Here is a 12,591-nt window from a genome sequence, read left to right as displayed (position 1 = left end):
TAGATGCTGGATGACATCAGAAGGACGGTGGATGACAGTGGCAATGCAGCACTTATATTGCTGGGTCTCTCTGCAGTGTTTGATACCGTTGATCACGCCACCCCCCTGAGCCACCTTCTAAGGCAAGCGATCACCCACTCGGCCCTGGAAGGGATAGGCCCAATCTCACTACAGTCAAGCCATAGCTCTTGGACCTTTTGAATTGAAGGGATTCACTATTGCACGGGTCCGTAACCTCCAGATGGTTTGGACTACCACTCCCATCAGCCCTGGACCGCATAGTCAGTGATGAGGCATCATGGGAGACATAGTTCAAAGCCCCTGGCGAGCTGCAGGCTGCAGACCCGTGCTCATCTGGAGAGCTACACGACGCAGAAGCCTTTCCTACACAATGTGGTGTCCCCCAGAGTTCAGCCGTGTCACCTCTACTATCGAGTACTTAACTACAGCCTTTGCAGCCTCTCTTCCTTCGTTACGGCCTATGCCGATAGCACACAGCTTTTGCTAAGACTTAACAGTAACACCAATCCTGTATCTCTCCTCTTCGCATCATGTATGGCGGACATGGGAAACTCGATGAACGCAAACTGCCTAAGTTTAACGCATCTAAAAGTGAGGTTCTACTCTGTGGCAAGCAAAGGCCAGCATTGACTTCCCCTGGCTATCGGTGCTAGGATTTCCACCCACACCAGACTCACAATGGTCCATAATTTGGGTTTTTACTTTTGAAGACCACTTTTTTATCCCCTCCCCAATCCAGAAAGTCACCCAGACCTGTTTCGCGCAACGCCGCTCTCTATGGGACGTCTCAATTCTTTCCCATTTATCCTCCGAGTTACTGTGGTGAACGCCTACGTTTCGTGGTAGGCTACACTACACCAATTCTGTTTATTTTGGTCTGCCTAGGAACTCTCTCAGGAAACGTCACATGACGCAGAACATGGCGGCGCGTATCTTTCTAGGACTGCCTAGAAGGGACAGAGGTGTCTAGGCCCGGCCCATTGATTGCTGCGTCACAGAGGATTTGGGTTGAGCCCCCGTGGAGGGCCCACAGAGCTCGTAACTGTCCTGGCCCCTGCTTTCTCAGCGACAGATTCAGAGGTCATTTCCCTTCGCGCAATCTCAGATTGCCTCTTCATCATACCACGTTATCTTTACCCTTTCTGGTGGTAGCATCGACTTCCTGCCACACCCTACCCCGAAAAAACGAGAAACAACGAATGGAGAAATTGCCGATTTTATCTGCTCGAAAAAACAATATTACTTTTTTCATTTTTTTTTTAGTAATGCAGGTGTCTACCCCCCCCCCCGACGCCCCTACCTTCACTAACACCCTCACCCCACCGCCACCTATTATTTACTTAAAATATAAACAAATCCTTACAAAATTCGACCAATAAATTCGATCATTTCTCCTTCGTTTTTTTTAATACGTTTTTGTCTATGGGTGCCCCCTACCGCAGAGCACCCATAGCATCCATCATCATACCTTGTTCTGCAGTCGCCTAAAACCCCAACTTTTCCTCTTTCTTCTGCCTATACAATCACATCCCACCAGCAGTGTCCTTACTAGTCAGCCCTTGGTGCCCTTTTCTGGCGCTTTGCTAATACTTGCATCATGTTTATGTTTATTGAATTTATATAGCGCTTTAAGCCAACGCGCTTTACAATATAACAACAGATACAAAGTGAGAGAGCATAGTTACAAACATGAACAGGTCATAAAACAATAAGTAGAACTATTTACAAGGGGGGGATAGGGTAGAGGAGGGGGTAGGTGAAGGAGTGACGGTGTAGGATTTGAGGTAGAGGGGGCGGGGAGGAGGGGACAGGGGACATCATGACATGACATGTGTAAGATGCCTGGTGCGTGCGCAGAGGCGTGGGGCTGAACGCCCCTCCTCCCATAGCACCCCTCTGGACTGAAGGGGTCTCAGTAATCTGCAGGAGGGGAGTTCATGCGTAGAGTGCACTACTGCATTTTGGGACACCCTGTTCTTTGCAGGGTTCGTTCTTGGCACGGAGAAGGAGCCCTTTATCCAACCGTGGTTGTCAGTTGAATTGGTTGATAACAACACCTATTATTACAGTGCTTAGAAGAGGGAAGAATGCGCATAAGTGCTATATAAGCAAGCAATATTATTTAGACAGCGAGAAAGTAGCTGAAATCATAGGCGGCCACTGCTTCCATGATGTCCATTCATGCTCTTCACGGATCTGGCGTGCCAGTGTATGTCCCTGTGCACCGTAGCGATGCTCCTGGGCACTGACAGGGATGGGGTCCAGGCAGTAGGTAGTGAGGTGCTTGCCCCTGGATGGCACACAGATTGCCATCCAGTGGGCTCTTGCCGGGGCCAGGTGGCACCCCTCCGGCTTCATGGCAGCCTTGAAGTCCAGAGCGAATTCATGGGCCTCCATGGCTCTCCAGAGGAAACTTGTTGACCTGCAGTTAGTTGACTTCCGGGTCATTCTGAGGTCTCGGGGGGCCGCGGGGCCAGGCTTATGCCAGAAGCTGTCCCCAGCAAAAGAGCCACTCTCTCTCTCTTTCTCTTGCTCCCTCCTCTCGCTCCGCCTTTGTGGCATGGTAAATACGGCATTACCGCTGTGTAGGTAATCAGGGGTATTGTTTAATTCAGATAGTATTGTCCAATTCCAGGCCTCAAAGGCCTGGATCCTGCCAGGTTTTCAGGATATCCCTCATTAATATTAATGAGGAAAAATGTGCATTCATTTAGAATCATTGTATTCAAATTTATCTCATGAATATTAATGAGCGCTATCCTGAAAACCCAACATGGATCCGGCCCTTGAGGCCTAGAGTTGGACAACCCTAAATTAGAACTGCTGATCCTCTGGAAGGGTGGAAGGGGTGTCCGGGTGGGTGTTCCTGCTTTTTTAGAGGTTTGCGTCCTTTAGGGTAAGTCTTCCGTGATGGAGTGCATATTGCTGTCCTCCTCACAGCCTAGCCCCCATCCAGGCCACACTTATATCTTCTTTGTTGCATGTCTTCTCACTCATGGTATGCTTTGTTGTCATTTTCTGCCATGGCAGTGGTGTAGACAGAATTTCACTGCGGGGCGAGCCTCCACCGCACATGGGCCTAGTATAGGAATACCCTTATAAACGAAGGGAGAAATATATATTTAATATTTGTGTTTATATTGTTCACACTTTTGCGACTAGGTCGAATTTCGAGCTTTTGTCGGCTATCCCCAGCTCATTGTAAATACCACCTCTTACTATTACCCAACGTAGTGCCTCATTAAAGGTAAAACAGGCGCTATTTCGCAAATACGGCCTGTTTCAGTCGCCCCCACATTACAGCCCAGGAGAGTTGATTATGTATGATATGATATTTATAACGCTCCTATACACAAGTGTTTCATGGAACGACGAGGCAGGGGAGAGGAAACAGAGGGAAGACAGAGAAAACAATCCTACTAGGCGAGGTGACATTGGATCGCGCAAGTGCAGGAGAGGGGGAAGGGGAAAGTGCAGGGGGAATGGGGAGGGGCAGTACAGTACATAGGATAATAGTGAAATAAATAAAGACAGTAATAAAAGTGCGGCCAGCTGGTGGCAAGTGCAAGGGTAAGTGCAGATATCAAGTGCCAAGTGCTAGTGTGGGTTGTAGAGATCCAGAAACTGTCCCAAATGCAAGGGTTGCCAGAGGGGCAGTGCAAGTGTGCGACTGGTGGGGGTGGGTGGACCTGGGCCCGAGATCAGAGGGTAGCCAGGTAACCAGTGCAGTTTCAGATTCAGCCATACAGATCTGTCAGCAGTATTCCAAGGGAGTACAGCCAGCTGTAAATACCACCACCGTATTACAATAGGAAAATCCACCTTGAAACTCTGCAAAGTTTTCCCTATGCCCGTAAGGTGGAGGTACATATTTTAAAATGTCCTAAGATGTTTTACAGTGTATTTACCCGTACAGAATGAAAGCTCCATAGCTTCACTTAAATGAAGCGGGAAAACAGGTTTTCAAATGGGGGCATTGTAAGGGAGTGAGAAAGGGGACATCTCACTTTTTTTTCTTGGCCTCAGGGCCACATCCTGCATGTGTGTGTGTGTGTGAGTGTGTATGTGTTTTAAAATGGACTAGTCCATCCAGCTGACTATGGGGCTGGAGGAACTTTTCAAGAAAAAAAGAAGGGAGAACAAAGGGAAAGAACTCCCAGCCCAAGAATGGGCTGGGCAAGAGAGAAAAGAATCCAAAGAGGACTTAAAAATAAAAGACAGTTGGGAAAACGGTGGATCAGAGGTAAAGCAAAGAAAGGGAGAGGAGTAAGAAACAAAGGGGGGTGGAAAGGAAAATAAATCCCTGTGGTCTGCTGCCTCTAGTGGTTCCACATGCTACTTGGCGCTGGCCCACGAGTGCAGGGAGCCCCCTAGAGCATGAACTGTGGGACCGAGCTGCATGCCAAGGGCAGATGCATCGTGTCGGGCAATCCGGGACCAGACAGGATGGCCCAGGAATAACAAAGGGCCTGGGCAGTGTGCGTGGGGCTGCCCAGCCCAAAAGATGGACCACACAGTCCAGGCCACATGGAAGGTGAAGAAAATATGTCCCGGGCTGCCTCGTAGGGCAGCAGGTTGAAGATGAGCCCCGGAGTGCTGCAGCAAGGGCAGTCCAGGTGAAGCTCCAGTGGCCCCGCCCTGCACTCTGTGATGCAGTGCAGATGGGGCGATCCGGCAAGAGCAGAAATCCGTGGGAGCAGCAGTGATGTCCGGGTGGGCCCTCTAGTCTAAAGGACCAACCCTGAAGACTTTACAGGGGTCGTGGCGTTGATAGGCAGACCCGCATGTGGGCGGGGATCAGCTTAAACTCATTGAAACAACACCGGTTATGCAGTGTGTTAGGGCAGCCCCATGTGGTGGACTGGGCAACCCAGAAGTAAGAAGTGGGGTCATGCCCCCATTCAACCACCAGGGGCAGTCATCCAAGGTACTGGAGGACATTTAAGGGGACATGTTATGTAGGTTGGGTGTGATATGTCTATATATAAGGGAGTAGAGGGGAGGTACCCAGGTGTGAGATAGCGGCCATATGTGGCAGCGTGTCGAATGCTGCCTAGGAGAGCATCCTCTTGCTCCATGCGTCAGTGGGTGATACCAGGAATTAGGTAGTGGGTCTGTTGCGTCAGCAATTATATTTTCAGGTGAAGCACCCCTCCCTATCCAGCTGGCTGTAGGGGTGGTACTTCCCATGGGGACAGGCCCCGGTCTTTGGTGAGGGAGTTGGACACCCTTGCCTGTACCAGGGCCGGAAAATAGCGACTACAGCCATATGAGGGTGCTGCCCACAAAATGAAGTTCCCTGGGCCTACAACACTGAGGACTTGGTCTGTACGTGTGGACACCATCTGGAGCACTGTGATTGGCTCACAGAGGGACACGTAACAGTCTGGAGGTTCGTTTTCAATCAAAAAGAGATTCTTGGTTGGCCACATCTGCATTGTCAGAGGACCCTTTGCACCATGGTATGGTCCTGCATAATAAATGAAGCACCATGGAAACTGCCTGCACATGTGGAAGCCGTCTGAAGCTCCGTGACTGGCTGCCACAAGGACACATGACTGTCTGGAGGTTTGTGGTCAATCATTTTATTTCTTGGCCACATCCTGCTTTGCCAGAGGACAATGTGCACCATCTGAGGGTCCTGCCTACAAAACGAAGCTCCCTGTGCCTACAACCCCCAAGGCTTAAATTGTGGAAGCCATCTGTAGCACTGTGATTGGCTCCCAGAGGCACATGTGACAAACTGCCCTCCTATTCAGTCTTCCCTGGGCACCCAGTCGGGCATCTGCAGTCAAGAGACAAAAGCAGCAACAAGTACCTCCCTGTTTGGGCTAAAATCAGCAACGGGTAACTCCCTCTTTGGGACTGTTGAGGCTGGAAAAAAACTAGGGCCAGATCCCTGCTCAAGCCAGGAATTCACCAAGCTCACCCTTTATATAACACCTGCCTCCTTGCGTAGGGATCCTTCTATCCATTGACTAATATCTCACTGCAAGCTTCCACCTCACAGGACCAAGAATCATTTATTTTCTGGGCCTATTATCTGTCTTTTGGGTACCTATGGCCCCATTCTAGCCCAACTCAGAACGTACTCTTGCTTCTTCTCAGCCAACCATCCACCCCTTGCCCTCTCTCTTGGGCTGCACCCTTTCTTCATTGTCTTGGCTTGCCATTTTCTTCCACCCTCCATCATGCATCTTGATTTCGTTCCATTTCTCCTTCTACTCACTCTTCCCTTCCCTTTTCTCATAGCTTTCAGCCTCAACTTGGTGTAACGTTTGCATCACTCCCTGGCCTCCCCATCTTCTTCCTTCCGCCCCTGCACATTTGTAATGTGGGAGGCAACAGGGGGAGGCGGTCCTAAAAAAGATGGTGCCACCAGGGTAAGGGACTCGGGTGACTGGAAACAGTGGATGGTACACTCTGTATTCTCATCCTCTGTTCCAGCCACCTAATTGGCTGAGTACCCTTCCCTGGGTGCGAATACCCTTTCACTTGGCCTCTGTTATGTATAATCATTGCGTAAAAAGTCTTCCTCCATCACTGACCTCTTTGAATCTTATTAATCCAACTTTCTCTTCCTGCAGTTACAGAAACCTGGCTCTCCCCTCATGGCTCTGCTACACTAACAGGTCCTCACACTGAATCTGCAACCTTCTCCCACGCTCGCCGCCCCCGTTGGGAAGAGTAGCAATGTGGGGTTACTCAAGAATATCCTGTAACCCCATTTGACCTCAAATCTTCCCCTTATGAATATGTCAGTGTTGATCTCCTCCCTACTACTCCTGTCACTATTCTGGCACTCCATCGACCCCCCGATCCTCTCAACTCCTTCTTCCCTGACATGACCCATATCCTTGAGTCACTTTCTGTGGACATGCCAATTGTTATACTGGGGGACCTTGACCTCCTCAAGCCTTCTGCAGCCACCTGCCTGCAATTTGACATACTCATATGTAACTACTCCCTCTACTTACTCCACGACCAGCCTACCCACTCTGGTGGCACTCTCTTGACCTTGTCTTTCTCTCTAATTGGCTCTCCGCCTCTGACCTCTCCATTGACCCCTCTTCCTCGGATCACTCCATTATTCAATGTAACATCTCGGTCCCTCCACCTTCTACTCCTCATCTCCCCTTTTCAATGACTAAGAGGAAATTCAGACAGCACTTTCTCCCCCCTTACCTCACTCCCAATCCATCAGCCCTGGATCACCACTCAAATACAGACCATCAAAACAAACATGCACTGTGAGCTATGATGCCGGTTTAAATAATGGACACCTACCCACACAATAATCCCTTGCTGCTCTATCCTCTGCTCAGGATTCTGTCAAATCTTCCTACTTCACAAACGGAATCCCCTCCCTTCGCAATCGCCCCACAAACTTTCATCTGCTGTTCAATCTTTGCTCACACCTCCCAAGCCAATATCCATTACTGCCTCCTTTACTGCTAGTGACTTTTCTCTCTACATTCCCTCTAAAATCTCTGAAATTCATGACACTCTCACAGCCATCCTATCTCTCTCCTTCGCCAAATCTCCTGCTGTCCACCGCCTCTCCCCATACCTCTCCTACACTCGACTACTTCCCCCCTAACCCGACAATTGAATTAGCACCCATTCTTTCAGAGCAAACCCGTTTTATGCTCCTATCAATCCTTTTGCTCCCCAAATGGTCAAACACGTAGTCTCAATCACTTGCCATTATCTCTCTGTGCTCTTTAACATCTATCTCTTTGCTGGACTCTTCCCTGCCTCCTTCAAATCTGCAACTATCTTAACCATATTGAATTGAAGCCATCATGTCTATTGATGTGTTGTAGAAATGCAAAGAGAGGAAGTCACAGAGTGTTTGTGTTGGTGTGGTTAGGGCAGGGGTGCAGGCAGGCTTCCCGAATTCGGAGATGATCTTGTGGAGCTCTTTGCTGCCGCTGCAACAGTTCAGAATTCATTTATTGTAATAAGCCTTTTTGGACTTTTGTGACCTCGATTTGTAATCATGGTGGTGGCGGCCATAAATCTGCAGAGATCGGTTTTAGTTGTTTGCCATTTGTGCTCACGAAAGTTGTTTTGGCTTTTGAAGGTCCTCGGATGTGTCGTGAACCATTTGGGAGACAGCTCTTTGGGAGAAGTTGCGGCGCATGAAGGGGTGAGTGGAAGTAGTGATTCTTTAAGCCAGGAGTCAAAGGATTCGATGGTTAATGGTTTATCTGAGGTCGGCGGTGCTGAGAGAATGTGTAGCAGGGCTTCAGCTAGGTCTGGGAGTACCTTGAATTTGTTCCAGCATTTGTGATCATGTGTGTGGGACGAATGAGCCTTGGGTGGAGGGGGTTGAGGGTGGACAGAGAAAGGGATGGCACAGTGGTCTGTCCAGATGAGCAGTATGGGCCTAGTTACAGAGACGAGGTCATAGGAGCTGAAGATTGCATGAAGGCTGTGACCTCCAGAGTGGGTTCGACCAGTGGTATGACAGGAGAAGGAAGAAGTTGAGTGCCTCTAGACTGTTGAGCAGGGGGTGGGTCATGGGGTTGTTTGGTACATCAACCCAGATATTGAAGTACCCCAGTAGTGTGAGGGTTGGGTGGTTTACCTGAATGGTAGCTAGCGAGTCACAGAGATTGTTGGCGAAATGTCTGTCATATCCGGGGGGTCTGTATATGAGTAGGAAGCTGTGAGAGACTGTTGACAGTAGAAAGAGTTTCACAAGAAGGGATTCACAGTTAGCCTTACATGGCTGGTATTTGGTGCGTGAGATGGAGAAATGAGTTTATAGAGGATCCCTACTCTGCCACCTTTGGAAGTTCTGTTGTGGGAGATAAGCGAGTAGCCTTGGGGGAAAGCCTTATGTGCGACTGGAGCAAAATCATCAGAGAACCAAGTTTCAGTGATGAAAATTAGGTCAGGATTGTCAGAGGATAGGCGGTCCAAGATGCTGTGTCTGTTTCTCGCCACGGAGCGAGCATTGAAAAGGTGCCAGGTGACTTTGTGTGGTGTGGCAGTTTTCCTGACGCTCTTGGCTGGGAGGGCACGGTTGGATTGAGAAGCGGTGGGTAAGGTGTCAGTCATTGCGAGGCAAGTTGTGGGCGAAACAGTCTAAGTGGCTGAGGCTGATCGAGGGGTGGTAGTTGGGGTTTGGGACAGAAGTGCTATTTGAGGGGGGGTGAGTGGGTTAGGTTGATGGGGAGCGGGAAGATTCTGTTGTGCCCGGTAGGCACATATTGGTCAGAATCCATTATATGAAGTATGCACATATTGGTCACATTGCATTATGCCCAGTATGCACAGAGTGGTCAGATTCCATTATATAAAGTATGCACAGAGTTTTCACATTCCATTATATAAAGTATGCACAGAGTTTTCACATTGCATTATGCCCAGTATGCACAGAGTGGTCAGAATCCATTATATGAAGTATGCACATATTGGTCACATTGCATTATGCCCAGTATGCACAGAGTGGTCAGATTCCATTATATAAAGTACGCACAGAGTTTTCACATTCCATTATATAAAGTATGTACAGAGTTTTCACATTGCATTATGCCCAGTATGCACAGAGTGGTCAGAATCCATTATATGAAGTATGCACATATTGGTCACAATGCATTATGCCCAGTATGCACAGAGTGGTCAGATTCCATTATATAAAGTATGCACAGAGTTTTCACATTCCATTATATAAAGTATGTACAGAGTTTTCACATTGCATTATGCCCAGTATGCACAGAGTGGTCAGAATCCATTATATGAAGTATGCACATATTGGTCACATTGCATTATGCCCAGTATGCACAGAGTGGTCGGATTCCATTATATAAAGTATGCACAGAGTTTTCACATTCCATTATGCCCAGTAGGCACATATTGGTCAGATTCCAATATACCATATCAGCACAGATCGGTCCATTATACTCTGTCAGCACAACATTGCCCTAGCCAGAAAGCCCAGCAGTGGTAGTATGCATTAGGCCTATATACCAGCAGTGCTTTAAATGGGCCGGTCCTACCCGGCCCTCAGTACCTGCACTGCTTATTTTTGAGCATTTGAGTACCTGCACTTCTCAACGCCTGAAAGATACTGGTACTCAACTATGTTGCGAGTTGAAAATGAAAGCTTTTCATTTCACTTTATCACAACCTACCCTTTGTTGGGGAAAGCAGTTCCCTCACCCTCCTCCTAGCTCCACCACTCACAGTTCCCATAATGTCTCCTTCAGGGCCCACCCTACAGAACAAAGGGAGAGACAAACATGCAGCTTCCGTGCCCTCAGCACACCGGGCACAGTTTCGCTAAGTGGGCTACACCTGTTACCATTGGTGTCCTTTGATGGAGATTTGGAAAGCCTGGGAAATTACTTTTTTAAGAGGTTTCTTTGTTATTAGCAGAGCCTATTATAATATGTAAATGTTTGTGTAAATGGAGTTGTGATGGAACGTTTTCGACTGAAAACACGCGTACAGTTACCTACCAAATTTCTTATTAGGCAACGAAAGGGAGCAATCAAAAAAGCTCCCTTCTAACGTTTAGTTTAGTTATGAAATCTGCTAGCTTGATATGCCAAAAAGAAAGTCTCATTTAATATAGATATTCAGACTTTCTTAACACAATGCATAGCAAAGAAACTGGAAGTTTGAGTTAAAGGATCTCAGATACACTGCTTTAGCGAAGTGTGTGCTCCTTGGCACATAATTTAATCATACTGGGCATAGCCTGCAAACAATAAGGTGAGCCTTAAAGGGGCCAGGGCCCAAAGTGCTGTGCTGAAAAAGCCTGCGCCGAAAGTGCTGCATCGGAATGCCCAGCATCGTAGCTTGGTCAGTACCTGCACTTTCCCATTTAAAGCACTGTGTACCATGGTATTTATCTCTCATCCTGCACTACCCCGAACATCTGTACCTCTTACTACAAGAAGTGGGCAAGAAAGAGGGGTGGCTAAACACCTGTTTCTACGAGACCGATGCATTAAATGGGGTGGCCTAATGCGTTACGAAACAGTATTTGGAGCAGGGCATAAAAAGTGTTGGCTGCAGCCTTTGAAGCAGCCCAAAAACCTTTCAAAGATTATATGATATGGCATTTATAAAGCGCCTATACACAAGTGTTTCAAAGCGCGAAGAGGCAAGGAAGGAGGAACAGAGGGAAGACGGAAACACCGATATTACTAGACCAGGTGACATTGAGATTGAGCAAGTGCAGGGGAAAGAGGAAGGGGAGAAGTGCGTGGGGAGGTGAGGGCAGCAAAGTACATTGGAACGACAGTAAAAAAAATAGGATAAATAAAAGCAATCAGTAAAAGGTGCGGCCAGCTGGTGGCAAGTGCAAGGGTAAGTGCAGACATCAGGTGTGAAGTGCTGGAAGGGGACTGTAGGGATACAGAAAACAGTCCCCAAGTGATTAAAACGAAGTGACCTAACAATGGGGCGGAAATGCTGTACCTGGAATGAAAGAGCAGTTTGAAAAATCAACTCACATAGAGATATTTAAATATAAAAGTGATATCAAATTAAATCAGGTCAATGTGCGTTCCAATTTCTCTGTTGTGCCGGAATTCAATTATTCGTATGTATTCATTTTATTAAATCATTCTTATGGCAACAATTCAATATATGTTAAAAATGCAAGGCTTGTGTTCTCTGTATTATAATAGTCCTTCCCTTCACTGTTAATGCAATTTGAAATGTCTGTCATTTATGTAATTCTAAGCCATGCACATGGCAAATAAATAAAATTAAAATAAGCAAGGCTGATACTGACATCTACTGGGAAAGAGAAGTATTTTCACTCATCATCGTTTCAGTAACAGCCATACTTTGGCAAATGTGGCTAGTGAAGTCAGTTTATGGAGCCCGACAGAGCTCTGGCTCCAGGGCAATTTTTGGAGACTGCTGGGGCCGAGCCCATGCCAACTTAAAACTCTGTGTGCGACACAGAAAACGTCATTTAACCAGCCACCACTGTGTGGACCCTTTTAAATTGTTCTTTATACAGTTTTCGAGTTCTGATTCAATTGTCATCTTATGCTTGCTGTATGTTACTTGTTCTCATGTAAAGCACTTTGGATTAAAGGGCTATATACATTCAATAAAATACAAATACAACAGAGAGGCAGCAAGCAGCTGTTACCTGCCCAGGTGAGATCCAGTCCACAGATAAGCCTGGACCAGCATAGACACCATCTATCAGTGGCAGCTCCGCCAAGAATCTTGGACGGAAAGTATGTAATGAGCACCCATCCTCATGCCAGCCAGTAGCGGGCAGTGCATAGGGACAAACCCAGGGCTGGACTGACCTATGGGGAACTCTGGAGATTTCCCGCTAGGCCTCTGCACCCTGGGCATCTTTTGTGTGCTATTTTCAAATGTTCTCATTGGAAAAGGGTTGGGCTTGCTGAAAATGTGTAATATGGAGCCACTTTGAAAATTATTTCCAGGGCCTCTTTTGGTTCCCAGTTTACCCCTGCGCCCGCTGTGCCCTCGCTTCAGTTTCCTGGGATGGACGCGATGCAGGGACACCCTGATAGGCTCTGACCACAACCTCCAAGCCAGGATGCTCGGTTGGCATGTGGA

This window comes from Ambystoma mexicanum, chromosome 1p (assembly GCF_040938575.1).
Source record: "Ambystoma mexicanum isolate Mex_15411 chromosome 1p, UKY_AmexF1_1, whole genome shotgun sequence".
NCBI classification, from domain to species: Eukaryota; Metazoa; Chordata; class Amphibia; order Caudata; family Ambystomatidae; genus Ambystoma; species Ambystoma mexicanum.
The sequence above is the reverse complement of the archived record's forward strand: the minus strand, read 5'-3'. Positions refer to the sequence as shown.